The 12,647-nt window shown below is 48.4% G+C and overlaps 1 long non-coding RNA gene across 2 annotated transcripts; it reads right to left on the reverse strand.

Annotated features, from left to right (window-relative positions):
- Positions 1-9,094: 9,094 nt before the first annotated feature.
- Positions 9,095-11,001, reverse strand: LOC118670434. 2 transcript variants are annotated; one of them, XR_004972327.1, is made up of 2 exons: positions 9,548-11,001; positions 9,095-9,390 (listed from the first exon to the last, which is right to left on the reverse strand). It is a non-coding gene; the product is annotated as an uncharacterized LOC118670434 (long non-coding RNA). The 2 variants fall into 2 exon arrangements; XR_004972326.1 differs by having other exon boundaries at positions 9,095-9,429.
- Positions 11,002-12,647: the final 1,646 nt, after the last annotated feature.

Genomic DNA, 12,647 nt, shown 5'->3' on the forward strand with positions numbered 1-12,647 from the left:
CCTCCTTCTCTCCTTCTCTCCTGCCCAGAAGAAACCACTCTCTTGGCTTCCAAAACCATAGATTAGTTTTACCTACTTTTGAATTCCTTATAAGTAGAGCATTCAGGTTTCTAATCTGTGTTTGGACCCATTGGCTCAACATTATGTTACGAAATTCACCCCAGTGGTTGCAAGTAGCCGTGTCCTTTGCTTTCCATCGCCAGATGCTATCCCACGGTGTGAATGTATCACCCGGGGAGTCCATTCTACGGTTGGACAGTGAGTGGTGCTACTGGGGGGCTATTCCAAATAACACGACCTTGAACATTTTTGTACCCGTCTCTTGGTGTAAATGCTCAACTTGAGTAGATAATTCCAAGCTGCATTCCAGAGTCATTGTTCTAATTGACAATCTTACCAGCCCTGAGGGCTCCTGCTCAGCATTCTAGTCCGAACTTTGGATGTTTGTTCATGAGGGCGGGAGCTCTGTCCTGTCCCACGTTGAGATTGTACCTGACTCACCACGATGGCTCAGCTGTGTCCTCCGACTCTTGTCATGGTGATGCCCTCCCTCGCTACCCGGGTATCCCTCCGGCTGGAAGCGTTTTCCGGAATTTGCCGTGAACTGAGACAATTTAACAACATGTGGCCGGACACCAGCGTGATGATTGCAAGGGTAACTTTAAAAATCATGTCAGTGTTGTGGGTCAGTTGGTTTGAAAAGAGCAGGTCGAAGTAAGCCATTCAGTAGGTGCCACTGGACGCTATGCTGGGTCACAGTAAAAAGAACACTGGGATCTTCCTAACCTGTCACGTGCTTATCACAGCATCTGGGCGCACCAGCACTTCTGCCGGCACCACCCGAAGGCAGTGTCGATTGAACGGAACACAGGAGCCTAGAACTTCTGACCCATTTCTTTTAAGTAGGCCAGAAATGTTTATAAAAGTGCCTTGGAAGTCCTAATCATCCAATTTCAGAAAACCTTGTAAACTCTACCTACATTATAGTTATTTAGGTGAAAACCTGTGAGAGATGATCATTTACCTAAGATAACGTTGGGTGCCAGGGACAGTTCCGGAAACAAGTTTGCAAAAGGAAATAGATCCATGATTTTAACTTTCCTTCGAAAGGCTGGGTGAGAGTATGGAGATGGTATGGAGAAGAGAAGAGAATTGACATCCCTGAATTTATTTGTGATATATAAATTTCCTTCCTGCTTACGTTAAGGAGAAACTCACCCAGCAAGTTAAACTTGTAGCCTTCAAAGAGATCCTCCAACTTGCCTCAGGGACTTCAAGGAGGTGAAGGTGATATCATCACCAAATAATACTTAGAAGATCAGGAGGGGCTTAGCCTCCGCGCTATTTCCAGCGCCCAAAGTTTCTCTGTCCACAACATCCACTCTCTACCTCTAGGTGGTCTCTGTTTTTTAATTACAAGAATGGCCACTAATTTCTAATAGAGCATCAATATTCTTAATTACCCTTTCTTCAGCCCACGGCGTCATGTGCAGAATGGTGCTGTCACCTTCAAGAGTCTGATGATAGTGAAACAAAACCAAAACCAGACAGAACCAGGAACACGCACGAAAGGGAGGCTTTCACGGTCGAGTCTACTGAAGCTGTCTTCTTGCCACTTGCTTTCAATGGCACCAGTGGACTTAACTGACTTGTAGGATGACGTTTGACATAGACTCTGGCAATTTTTTTCAAGAAGTGGTAGGAATCCCTGGCTGGTGGGGAAAAGAAGAGCGAGAGCGGAGGCTGGGAAGGAGAACAGGAGCCCTCCGGCACCTGTGCACAGGGAAGGGCAACACGCGTGTAAGCGGGAGGTGTAAAGAGTGGGCCTCCGGTGTGCACACAGAGAGCAGCGCCCTCCCCGCCCCCCCCCCCCCTCGATGTTGCGCAGGTGGGAAGACCTGCACCCAGGAGAGGTGAAGGCGCTCAGCTCCCTCCCTGCCTCCAGGAGGCTGCCTCTATGCCAGGTAGGAAAAGTCTTATTTGTCTGGAAGGGCTGAACCTGAAACTCATTTACATTTGAATAATAATTGAAATGTACCTGAAATTTATTTTGCACTTCCTGGGTATTTAAAGCTGACTACATTTTGTCATGGGATGTGCCGGTGGATTCTTTGAAGAACCCCACCTCCGTTTACTGAGAATTTCTCACAGTTTCTTTATTCAGGGAAATCTCCCATCTCTCAGCGTGGCAGAAGGGGCGGGGCCACAGTACAGGTTATATTACAAAATTTGCCCAGGAGTTTGAGTCTGAAAACAGCCCATGGCACGTATTTTCATTATCAACATTATTCATTTTAAATTAGATGACAAGTGATTGAAGGACACCATTAGGATTTGTTTGCTTTTGTTGTTATTTTTGTCTTCTCAGTTTCCTTTTTAAAAAATATATATTTTTATTGATTTCAAAGAGGAAGAGAGAGGGAGAGAAAGGTAGAAACATCAATGATGAGAGAGAATCATTGATTGTCTACCTCCTGCACACCCCCCACTGGGGGTCGAACCCACAACCCAGGCGTGTGCCCTGATGGGGAATTGAACTGTGACTTCCTGATACAGAGGTCGATGTTCAACTACGCTGACTGGGCTTAAATAATCTTTCTATGATAATCTTTTTCAATTCAAGCAAAGACAAAGGGGAAGTGAGGCCACAAAGATTATGACATCTTTTTAAAAAGTTTCTCTAAGAAACCTGAAAAGCCCTGTTACAGTTTAAATAGTGAGCAAACTGTGTGTTTATATGACACATAGTGTTAATATGATACAGTCATCCCACCTTACCCGTGAGATCAGACCCCCTGTGGATGCCTGAAACCGTGGATAGTACCGAATGCGATATACACTATGCTTTTCCTCATACATGCATACCCACCATCATTCCTACGTTAGAGCTTACTTTATAAAATAGGCAAGGTAAGGGATTTATGACAACAACTAATAAGTAAATAGAACAAGTATAACTGTAAAAGCTACATGAATGTGGTCTCTCTCAAAATATCTTACTGTGCTTGTGAGAATGTGAGATGATAAAAATGCCCAATCAAGTCAAGAACTTCCACCTTTTCACCTAAATGAAGCACCTAACGGCTTCTCGGTGGCATATCTGAATTCCCAGCATCACTGCTCTCATGCTCAGGGTCATTAAATGAAATCAGGGTGACTTGCACACAAGCACTGCAGTACCACGACGGTACCATGACGGTCCACCCGGCTGAGAGGGACAGCTGGGGAGCACCGACCGCATGGAGATGATGGAAAAGGGATGAGTCACACCCAGGCGGAACGGGGTGGCACTGAGCAGGACAGAGCGAGATTTCATCACGCTACTCAGAATGGCCCACAATTTAAAACTTAGGAACTGTTTATTTCTGGAATTTTCCATTTTATATTTTCTGACCAGGTTGACTGTGGGTAACTGAAACTGTGGAGAAAGTCGGGGGCTGCTGTATATGGTTTTCCTGAGGAATGAGGGTTGAGGCCAAACAATTGCATAACTAATCTGTATTAAATTTCTCCCTAACTACTTAAAATCCAAACACCAGTATTGCTATAATCATCACTTATTAACTATTATCTTCATAGGCCAAATACAAATGGATAGAAATAATTTCATTTTTAGGCTGTTCCCCTTCCCTTAGTTTTCATTTTAATATTTCTCCTTATAAAGTATTTTTTAAAAATACTTAAATAATTACTGAATATCTGTGGTATTCTTGGTGAACCTATAATTTGGAATAATGTCCTTGTGTACTCTGAAAAGATTTCATTCAGGTGACACCTACAGTTGGATTATGCAAATATTCTAATTATGCTAAGTAGAGTGGAAATGATTCTTGCTCAGACTGTTTTGTAATCACCTTGTTAACCAAGGTTCGGTCACTGTGATTGGGTTTTTCAGAGCATCCAGCTTGTTCTAAATTCAAAATGTGATTGGAATTATTGATCTTTTTCAGTATTATAATTGATATACCACCTCTCTCTCTCTCTCTCTCTCTCTCTCTCTCTCTCTAGATACACACACACACACACACACACACACACACACAGGTGTCCCAAATGTGGCTCAGTGGTTGTGTTGACCCATAAACCAGGAGGTCACTGTTTGATTCCTGGTTGGGGCACATGCCAGGGTTTTGGGTTTGATCCCTAGTAGGGGGTGTGCAGGAGGCAGCCTATTAATGATTCTTTCTCATCATTGATGTTTCTATCACTCTCTCCCTCTCCCTTCCTCTCTCTGAAATCACTAAAAACATATTTTTTTAATGTATACACACTTAACAGCTGATAGCTCAATTGATGTTTCTTTTCAGAATTAACCCATTGGAATTAATAATTATTCAAAGTGTGTATACAGATATTTTATAGAATTTTATTTACAGTTCTCTCTTTCTCAGTATTTTACATATATTTGGGTCTCTAAGCAATTTTTTATTTAGATAAGCCATCATCATTCAATACTTACAGGCCCACCATGGGAGAATTAGTGAGCAGAAACATTCTATGCTATGCTAGCGGGTCCAACTATGTCCAGTACTAGAAATGACTGGCAGCAGACTTCCACAATAGGCTTGGGCTCCCCGCCTCACCCCCACCCCCCCCCCACCCCCCACCCCCTAAGAACTGCTAAACATGGGAAGGGAGGCCTCTAACACCAGACAGTGAGACCGGATTTATTTGTATTTGAGGGACTTTTGTGGGCTTTGGCTGAAGTAGCAGATATCTATAATCCCTCCAAACACCAGGGCTTTAAGATGCCCCCTCAGTTCTGAATCCAGGTCACACAAATCTATGTCCAGCAATGAAACTACATAACTTTTAAAAATGCGCTAATACTAGGCCTGCTCAAGTGACAGCTAATTAGGCCGAGGTCAGGTCTGAGCAGGAGTTACTGCCAAAATATGCAATTACAAATGGTGTGACTGGGGTGTGGGCACCAGGGATCGCATTTCACTTCTGAATAAGCATTGGTGACCTGAGCTGGTTGGGCTCCCTCCAAGCCCTGAAGGCCTGGCACAGAGAGTGAGCCCTGTAAGAACCAGGGCCTGGCCTACCCCACGCGGCCCTGCCCAGCCCAGCGAAGCTCACAGCAAAGGGGAACCTTAGAGTTTTCACAAGATTGGGGGCCACTGCTCAAGTTTATTGGAAAGCAATAAATCAAGGGTTTGCTGAATTCTGAAGTGACTTACTGTATTTTCTTCCAATTCAGATTTATATTCCCACTTGCTTTTTAAAAAAAATATATTTTTATTTATTTCAGAGAGAAGGGAGAGGGAGAGAGAGAGAAACATTAATGATGAGAGAGAACCATTGACCAGCTGCCTCCTGCACGCCCCCTACTGGGGAGAGAGCTCCTAACCTGGGCATGTTCCCTTGACTGGGACCCTTCAGTCCACAGACTGATGCTCTATCCACTGAGCCAAACCAGCTTGCTTCCCACTTGCTTTTAAGTTAGATACAGGCAGTTATGATTTTCCATTCCAGATCCCAAGTTCTATAAATCATCTCAGAAGCTATTAGGTCAACCAAAATGCAAAAGTATGATACAATGGAAAGATATTCCATTTTAAAAAATAAAACTAAGAAAGATATTCAATTTGAAGAAAAATTAAAAAAAACAACACCTATATAAATATAGAAAGTGACAAAGTAACTTTCACATAGTAAGTGACATTCAAAGGGACCCTGGAAGGGACATTCTTGCCTGTTTCTAGAACTGTCCTACTCTAGGACAGCGGAGACTCATGTCACTTTGAGGGGTTTGTTGTAAGACTGGTTTGGGCCTGGGCCTCTGGGGGGTGGGGGGGAAGGGGGGTTCGCTATCACACCTCCGTCTTTCTGGACCGGCGGGCGTTTTTACTACTTTGTGTGATGCACTGATAGTCTAACTGCAGACAGGATAGCAGCTTCCTCCTTGCGACCAATTCCAGAAAGCTGGTCATGACAGACCGCCTTCCTCCCCTGGAACCAGGCAGGGTTTCTGCGGGCGGACGAGGGCCTTTAGACAGAGCTTCGCCCGTGCATTTTGTCTATCCAGGCAGATGTCGATGTCCTGAGGGAAGGGCCACAGCGGACATCCTGGTTCCCCACGCCCCCCACCCCCCCAGGCTGGCTGGGGAGCTGGAGAGCCCATTTGGACCTGTGCGCTGCTGGAGGTGATTCCAATGCAAGTTGTACCCAGAAACCTGGGGACAGCCAGGCGCCAGCTTATTGCCAGGTCCTGGCGATGAACCAGTTGGAAAGCACGGGGCACCTGGGTGAGATGTGCCTGTGGTTTCAGGGTCTCTCACCCAGCGCTGCTTCCAGCAGACCTTCCGCCTGAGCAGGGCGCTCCTCGGTGTCTCTGCGCATTTGGCGCAGTTTGGAAGATCACTTTGTGTCCGTTCAGTACGCCACCTGGCTCCTGCTAGAGAGATGGCCGGCCAATCCACTGACCACAACCTGCAGTTTCCAGCTCCAGATGAATGCGGTAGGACTAGGTGCTCCCTCCCCCCCACCCCCAGTTATCTGTGGTAGTGTCTTGGAAAATTCACTTAACATTATAGAGATGAAATGTATCTGATATTTTCAGGCATTTATTAATACTTGGGAATTTTCAGAATGTGCTGAACTAGAACAGAAAAAATGTTAATGTTTGTGAAATGAAGAAAAATCAAAAGAAACGCATTCCGCAGCTGGTAGCAGCTCGGGTCACACAGCCCGGGAGATGCGGGCTGGATCCGACTCCACGTGACCGCGGGGAGGCCCCACCGCAGGCCGCCGTGACTGGAAGGGCTGTCTGTCCTGCCGGTGAGCGGAGGGGCCACGTGTGACGGATCCGTGTCGGGAGGGAAAGGCCGCCTCCAGCCTTCGCGCTGGACGCCACCAGAGCGCCCTCCTAACGCCTCACGTGAAGTTTCGGCTTTGGAGCTGCCGGTGGGTGAGAATGAATTCACCATTCTCCATCCGACACCGTCCAGTCTAAGATGCTCGGAGTGGGAGGAAGCACTGCTCAGGCCTGTCCCTGACAGGGACAGATGCCCCCATTCTGTGTGCCCGTTTTCAGGCAGCTGAGACCACCTCCCCCCCTGAGCCTACCTGAGTAAAGCACTGCACTGTGAATCCTGAGGCTGCGATGGGTGACAAGAGTGGGACGTGTGGCACAAATACTTCCATGCCACCTTCAGAGACAGACCCCCGCCAAGGCCACGGTCGCTCTCTGGTAACACCCCGAGTTTAGCCAACCTGGAAGACAGAGGTGCTTTCCTGGAACCTCACACTGGTTTCTCGTTATTAACAGGGAGTCACATAATTGAGAAATTATTGCTGTCAAAGGAGGAATTCGGGAGTACAAGAGGCAGGAGCGTGTGGGGAAATGCAGGGGAAGTCCAACAAACCTTTACTCCACGCGGTTGAATTTCCCCCTTTGCGTTTGCTCAGTGCAGACGTGAGCAGGTGTGCCGGGAGCCGGTCCATGCTTGCTGTTTCAAGGGACCTGGCATATATGGCATACTGTTCTTAATATGTTTGCTCACCTTCTTGGCACTATGTGTTTTAACCAAGGTCACCTCTCTGAGAAAGGTTGTTTCCCCAGGTAGGGATTTTCCCCTGAAGTTAGGGAGGGAATAAAACCTCTTAACTAAGTGCCAGGCGGGTAATTAATCACTTTAACTACGAACAATCATGCTTAAGCTACATAATCTTTACTCCCCGGAATGGAGATAAGAAACGCCCTAACCTTTGTAATAGAGATTGATAGGATTGGAATCAACTGGTATAAATACAGATGTAACAACACAGAACTCAGAAGACAGAACCAGGAGGCACAGAACCTACACAGAACGTTCTCTAGAGACAGAACTTCACTGGGGAGAACATGGCAAAAGATCCTGGACTGAACCTGACTATAGAAATTGGCAAGAGAACCTGACTAGAACCTGGTGACTGAACCTGGCTGGAGAACCTGGACAGAACCTGGCTGGAGAACCTGGAGAAGCTGGCTGGAGAACCTAGCAAGAGAACATGGACACAGAACCTGGCTGGAGATCCAGACCAGAACTTGGCTGGAGATCCTGGCTAGAGATCCTGGCTAGGCTGCTGATCAACTGAACGCTGTCTCCGTGTCATTCCTTCTTCGCCGACTCCATCCACACCTTTGGGGACCCCTGGACCCGCTGGGGTTGGACCCCGGCACAGGTGAATGAGACGTGAGCTGTGGCATCTGCGGTGGGTGGACAGAAGGTAGGATCCCCTCCCGGCTCAGTGAGGGGGGCACACAGAACACCCCACACTGTCTTTGAAACCCCGTGCCCGCCTCTGAGGGCCCATAGGGCCCCCCACCCACTCCAGAGGACCAGAGACCGGAGCAGCCACGTCTTAAGTTGGATTTGGGCAGGCTGTGAAGTCCTGAGGAGTTCATTCAGGCAAAAGGAAACTGTGAGCCCGACCATCAGGGTAAAAAGCTCGGAAGCCAGCAAGCCTGTGGTTTTGTAGATTTGATCGGAAAATTCATTAATTCCTGTGGCTAAACATCAATAAAGAAAAATGATCAAATGTGCTAGAAATCTGGGGGAAAGAATGATAAGTCATGGACTCTTGCACGGGAGGGAGGCTGAAAATGGGGAAGTGCCATCTGGATGAAAAGAATTTGGTTTCTTCCAGTGGAAAAACTGAGTTGGGAGGTTTTTTGCTTTTACAGTGTTTTTAGGGCAAAGGTGCCCTTTAACAATTCATCCTGCTCCATTTCCAGGTGCCCCTTAGGTGTCGTATGTTGTGTTTTTAGACCTGAGACTTGAACTTGTCCACCTGAGGCATGAACAGGTCAGCCCATACTACATGCTTCTGCAAGGTGTTTCCATGAGCCAATGACAAATTTAATAATAACACATAAATCGGACAGTGGGAAGATCCATGTGAGGGCAATGGATTGATCTTACACTCAGAAGAGCCTTCTGCCTTCTACCTTATTGCGAAACCAATCACATCTCACCGTAACTTTTGCAACGTCTCATTTCCCCTGTAGCTAGACCAGGTCATTTTAGGCAACTGCCCTGTTGTGTAAGATTCGAACTGCTTAAAGAAAAGAACAAAGTTCATAAAATAACCCCATTTCTACAAGTCCTTCCATGAGAAATCATTTTATTACCCCAAACGACTCAAAGCAAGCTTCCATCGATGGCTGGTGGCGACTGCCAAGTCCTTGTGGCTGCGCAACTTGGCGGATTTCGAAGTGAACCGTCAGGGGTGCCTTCAGCTCTGTGGCCCCGCCCTTGTCTCCCCCGGGGGTTTCTGCTGCTGCAGACAACCCTCCAGACGCAGATCTGGGCTCTAGCTACTTACTAGGGTTTTCTTTTGGAACTGATTCCAAGCGGGAATTTCTTAGAGAAGATCCGTTTTCAAGCTGGATAGTAAGCATGTCTAGAGCAAGACAAGCCAGAACGAGTCAGGATCCAAAACCTGGTTATAAAATTTAAGGGAGGGACTCGGTCTCAATAACATATGATCCACCCTCCCCAACCCATTCGAAGCCTCTTACCAGGCTCCCGGAACGGTGAGCAGACAGAAAAATACCTACCTAAGGCTGATGTTTTAAAAGTCCACAGGTTGGGTCAGATAGTGTTTGGAGTGCGTTTGTCCAGTTTCCTGTCTTTTCTATATGCATCACGTTGGAGTAGAACCAGGAAGTACTGATCACTCAAGTGGAGCCAGCGGGTGGAGCAGGGCCCTGTGCGCATTTCACAGCCTTGCCCTCAACACCCGGACCCAAGCGGCACCACTGGCAGCCCTGGGAGGCTGTCAGAAATGCTGACCTTGCACCTTCCTCTGGATGTACTGAATCAGCCCACGTTTTAACAAGATCCCGGCGATTGGTTTGCATACTGAAATTTGAGAAGTACGGCTTTATAGTGATCGCTTTAATTTTTCTCCCCTTTTGGACTAATCCAGCCATGTACTGAGAGAAGATTTGCTGAATGATGAGCTGCAGGGATTTGCTGAATGGGCTGCTCTTTGTTTCTCTATCAGCTGCACGCCTTCTGTCCTTAGGGACTGATTACACCCCATAACCAGCTATGTGGAAGGCACATTTATCCACACAAGCTGTTCCTGGGAAGGTGTCTTTAAATAAAATCACACAATACACACCCAAGCTATGTGTGCGACTGTTCGGTGTGAAGCTGACAAGCTAACATTTGTCAAAGAAAACCTACGGGAAATGTTCCGTTGTGCCACTAGGTGGAAATAGAGTAATTCTGAGTATATTTTTAGGGCCATGGGAAATCATTTAGTGTAATTCTTACCATCTTAATTTCACAGGCAAGAAAACTCAGGTTCCGTGACAGTAAGTAAAACGGCATCTGTCTTATAAATGGAAGCTTTCTAGAGAGACCAGGGGAGAGTTGCTGGTAATTCCTGATTTTCAACCACTTTCCTCCAGAAGAGAATGTGTTACTGTCCTGCAGTGGGAAGGAGGGAAGGGCGTGACACCCAGATGCCCCCATTCTGTGTGTAAGGACAGGCAAGACCACAGGCGGCCCTTGTGCCCTGTATTGTAATGCAATTCATCTCAATCAGGTGAAAACGCTCCCCTTTCTCCAAAGAAGAAACACTCAGGCAACCATCAAGTCCTACAGGACTTTCACCAGATTTGTCTTCACATTTTTGGTTTTTATGCCTCACATGGGGCTCAAGGTAAGTGGCCTAGACCAGGACTCTAGCTAGCAGGTGAAGGAAGTGCTTGCTGTTTTTCGGAGCTTGAAATCCATTGCCATTCCTCTTAAGGAAGAAAGGGAATCTGGGTTTGCAGGACGTTGGAAACGACCCGCCCCAGTCCCTGTCTGTGCACATACTACTGATGGGAGGCTTTGGAGAGCGGGACTGAGCGCCCGGCGGAAGTAGCAGAGCCCTCGCCAGGCCCTTTGTCCCAGGGAGACACTCATAGATGTTGGCCTATATCTGTTTGTTGATGTGTTTTAACCACAAAAGGATTGTTTCCACTTATCACATCACAAAGTGTGTTTAAAAGTTAAGTTGCAGGTAATGCCTCTGGCTTAAAAAACGATTTCTTAAGCACCTAAATATTTAGTATTATAGTGACGTTTCCCTTTTGATGTTTCTGGAACAGGATTGATTATGAGTCTTTAAAATGTAGTATGTCAGTGCTGAGTCCTGGCTATTATTACCTTATTCTATACAAAAACGGGTAAATGTTGGATGGGCACATTAGGAATGCAAGTGCAAGCCCACAGCGGCTGCCTGTGTGTGTGTGTTTGGGGGGGGGGGGGGGGGGGGGGGGGGCGGGGGAAGCAGCCACTACCCGCCCAGGCGGCTGGAAGCCAGTTCTAGCATCACTGAGCAATGACCCTCAGCTGCCCTCAGAGCAGCAGAGCGCAGCGCAGGCTGAGACAAATGCACACTGTGCGCTCAGTAGAAGATGGTACCTAAAATCATATATGCTAGGACCCGGCACAGTCTCACACATCAAAGGCCCTCGATAAATATTTGATTACTACACTACCCAAATAGAAACCAAGCCTGAAATATTGAAACAGCACAAAAGGAAAGCTGGGGTGACCTAAACTTAGGGCAGGGACTTAAAATGAAAGGGAGCCCGGGGAGGCGAGAAAACGCCCTGAGGCATGCTGGGAGATGACACCAGCTTGGGCGCAGGGGCTGTGGCCAGAGGCCCCCAGGTGTGGTCCCACTTCACAGGCTCTGCAGGGAGAAGGCCTGGACTGGGATTCGGCCCTGCACTCCCCCAACCTTCCCTGCCTTCTTTCCTCTTTAAAAAGCTGGGGTACACCTGTTAGCAAAACCTGGGTGGAGATCAGCTACCGGTTGTGAAGTGCCCGGGACCACAGGTCCATCAAGGAGCCGCCTCTCTGCGTGGCAGCTCCCTCACCCGAACCCACCCTTCCCCACGGAGACCAGGGTCCGCTCCTGTGACACGTCCACCGTGAACAGTATGCCTTCTATGCAGGTACTAGGCGCTGTGGTGGCTAACGGCGCAGAGGAGAGGCCGTGGGTCTGCCGCCTCTGGGTGCAGAAGAAGCTGAAGGGCTCGCTCCTCTGGGAATGTGCACTAATGAACATTCCCGCGTGGGGACATTGAATTGCAACCACAGGCACTTAAGCTGAAACTTCCTACGGAGTTTTCGTTTGGAAACCGAACTTCCGGGGACACCTCCACCCATGCCGCACCCTCTGATAAAACCGTCTAACTCAGGTCTATACTCACCTTGAGGTCCTAACTGGGCCGGGTGTCTCGGGAGGGTGTGGCATGTGCGTTTGTTCGGTGACTTGGAGCCCAGATGAGCCAGGCGAATACATCAATCCATCAGGCAGCCAACCCGCTGACCGACCCCTCCCAGCGCCCGAGCCCGGGGAGGGCCCATCTACGCGCTGGTATTTTAACCGGAAACGGGGCTTGGCGGTGAGGCTGGGGCCCGGGAGAGGCGGGTGATCGGGCGACCCTCTGGCTTCCCGGGCGTGAAGGGGAGCGGGAACCTATCGGGGCCGCGTCTGGGCGCGTGGGGCGCGTGGGGCGCGTGGGGCGCGTGGGGCACGCCGGGAGGGTCCGCGCCTGCAGGCGCTGCGGGAGGAGCCGGGTCTGGGGCCGGTGGAACCTGTCCACACCTTCCGACCCCAGAGCGCGCGGGGGCGGGGCGGGGCAGGGC

This window comes from Myotis myotis, unplaced genomic scaffold (genome assembly GCF_014108235.1).
Source record: "Myotis myotis isolate mMyoMyo1 unplaced genomic scaffold, mMyoMyo1.p scaffold_m19_p_16, whole genome shotgun sequence".
In the NCBI taxonomy this organism is placed as follows: domain Eukaryota; kingdom Metazoa; phylum Chordata; class Mammalia; order Chiroptera; family Vespertilionidae; genus Myotis; species Myotis myotis.